The sequence below is a fragment of the Austrofundulus limnaeus genome, unplaced genomic scaffold (assembly GCF_001266775.1).
Source record: "Austrofundulus limnaeus strain Quisiro unplaced genomic scaffold, Austrofundulus_limnaeus-1.0 Scaffold27, whole genome shotgun sequence".
NCBI lineage: Eukaryota > Metazoa > Chordata > Actinopteri > Cyprinodontiformes > Rivulidae > Austrofundulus > Austrofundulus limnaeus.
The window spans coordinates 1980598-1983582 of record NW_013952429.1 but is presented as its reverse complement, the minus strand read 5'-3'; the positions used below and the strand labels follow the sequence as shown (position 1 = coordinate 1983582).

At 37.3% G+C, this 2985-nt stretch overlaps 1 protein-coding gene across 4 annotated transcripts in view; it reads left to right on the top strand.

The window, feature by feature from the left end:
• mast1a (microtubule associated serine/threonine kinase 1a) overlaps nt 1-2985 on the top strand; it is a 59023-nt gene that overhangs the window by 13797 nt on the left and 42241 nt on the right. The window lies entirely within an intron of this gene.

Here is a 2985-nt window from a genome sequence, read left to right as displayed (position 1 = left end):
ACACACACACACACACACACACACACACACACACACACACACACACACACACACACACACACACACTGTGAGGTACGTGTGTGTTGGTTTGCAGCCTGTGAAGGGAAACAGTATTTTCAGTGTCCAGGAAGGGCTTGTGTAGCAGAGAGCCAGCAGTGGGCAGTGATGGAGTGCTGTCTGCCTGGCACTACTCCCCAATCCTCTTTTCTCTTCCTCTTCACTTCTCTTTGCCCCCCCCCCCCCCCCGCTCCTCTCTTGTGTCTGAACATCATCCTTTTCTCCTCTCTTGTGCTCGCCTCTTCCTGACAAACCATCTGCACAGATCCTTTAGTCCCCCCTGCTGTTAGTTGCCCTCACTTCGCCTGATCTCAGGGGTTATTAGCCTGAGCCTTCACCATTGTTTCCACAGTGCAGGAAAAAAATAGCAACATGCTCTGATGTATAATGGGATAGATGTGCTTTGCTCAGTCTTKAACATATAAATTTATATCCAACCATTTTTTTCTTTAATGATTATTTTGTTGAAGCTAAACTCATAGTTGAGGTTTGTATTTCCAGGAAGTTGTGTAGTTTTAGTGTAATTTCAGCTGAGGTTAGTTCTCTGAGCTGCAAAACAACTCAATAGATATCTTTTTTTTCTTCTGTGCACGTTTGCTGTGAGTAGTTGTAGACTTGGTTTGTCATCACCRTTGTTTTCCATAAACAGTGCCCTTGAGATTTTTGTTGCACAAGACCAAAATGTGTCTGACATTTAAAATAAAGTTATGCTTTTAAAGTAGCATTAAGAGTCTGGATTTATGCATCATCTTATGCATCTAAATTTAACTATTATAGGTGCAATCAACAAAATGAGCAAATTGTGCTTTATATTTCTTATTGTTAAAACAATTTCTAAAATTCAACATTCACATAAAGCAAAACAAGTAGTTTTGAGTAGACGCTGGTGCCAGAATGCACAGGTTGGAAGAGCGTGTGCCGTGACAAACGTTTGCCCAGTCTTTTCTAATGGTATAAATATTCTCTTTTATCCATGACTCACTTTGTTCTGTCGTTTAATTATCTTGCATTTAAACTATCGTTCCTTCCCTGTTTTGTTTGAATTTGTGCATCTGTGTTTTCTTGGCTGCTTGTGGCAATTAAAAGAATAATGCTCTGTGTCCACTCCAAACCGCCTGAGCTTTGAGGAGACAGTGAAAGCACGAGTTAAACAGGAAACATTAAAGACTAAACAGAGGCAGAGCTACGTGAGGAGGAGAGTGGAGTGGGATGAAAGGCAGAGCCCGGGGTAATGTCTCAACCTACATTTAAAGGTAGCCCACTGGGGTTAACTGAGTCCCTGACGATAGGCTCTCAAGTCTTTTCTTGTTTCTGCCTCACTTGCTTTTGCCACTTCTTGGTAAACTCTGCTGGGATGTTGTTTTAGATTTTGAGAGCTTGAAAACAGACAAACCGGGAGACAACAAAAGGTCTGAAGCTGAAGATGCAAGCCAGAAAATGTTTTTTATGGTTTTATTCTTGTGGTTGCTACTAATAATTTTAAATATTTTAAACAGATGCTGYAGTTAAAATCTTGAGGTGTTTTAATTTAAAATGTTGTGAACAATTAATATCTTATATGTTGTAGATCGTTCTTTACATAACATCAGTATAGAGAATTTTAAATCGGACTGGCTTGATGAGCTACACTGCAAAACTGTCCATCTAACCAAGTTTTAAAATCTTATATCCAGGCCCCCCAAATGAGACAGATTTACTAAACAAGAACTGAATGTGTAAGATTAATAATCTAGTTATCAGAACATGTAAGATTATTTATCTTGTTAACCTGAAAATTTGACTCAAATTAAGCGAAAAACAAATTCTGCCAATGTGTAAGAAAATTTTACTTGGTTAAGATTCTTGAATTCAATTCAAATTCAAATTCAAATTCAAATTCAAAAATACTTTATTGATCCCAGAGGGAAATTAGGTAAAATACCTGATTTGACTCAAACTTTTCTCATTTTAAAAATCTTACCAAGTGTAATTTTCTTACTCCATTGGGAGAAATTTTTGAATTTAATTTGAGTCAAATATCCAGGCTAACAAGTTAAATAATCTTACATATTCTGTTCTTGTTTAGTAAATCAGTCTCTAAATAAAATCAAAAAGACTTTTTGGCTAGATATAAGATTTTAAAACTTGGTTAGATGGACAGTTTTTGCAGTGTAATGGCTAGTCCAAGTAGGGCGAAGACCAAAGTGGATTGCTGCCATCTTAAAACTTCACAAGGGCTGCAAGTAATGACTTTTGATAGTCGACTAATCTGCAATTATTTTTTCAATTAGTCAATTAGTCAATGATTATTTTTGTCACATCATCCATCTATGCTTCCTGTGGGCGCATCTAATGATATTAACTGTTCAAAACTATTCCATAGAACCTCACATCAAAAGAKCTGAAATATCACTTTAGGCATTCACAGACCCTACATCATAATGATGGTTCTTATACCCTGACGTGTTGAGTAGATGCTACAATTATCTACTTGAGTATTAATGGATGATCCATAAACCAGCAGCTATACTGAAGCACATAGCTTTTATACAACAGCACCTGTCGTCATGTTCATACATCAGGTTTAAAACAGGAATATAAGTAAGTCTATACAACAGCAGATGGGTTTTATAGATTCAGTCATATAAGCAGGAATAGTTCCAGCTYGGTTTTACTTTATTTTATACCTTAAAAAAAGATGTAGAGGTTCCTACAGAAAAATCTGCAGCATTAAACACAGTGTTCTACTCCTGTCGTTTGTACCATGACAGGACCATCTGTTACTGGCTGGTGTTCAGGCTAGGTTGAATCAAAACACACACAAGCTGTTTGTGATTTATTGCAATGGCATGAAAACAAAACTTGTCACAAACAGTCCTTCAGCTGCACGACGTCCCGGCTACAGGGGACGCAAGAAAAATAGATTGATTCTACTAAACAAGAAAAGAT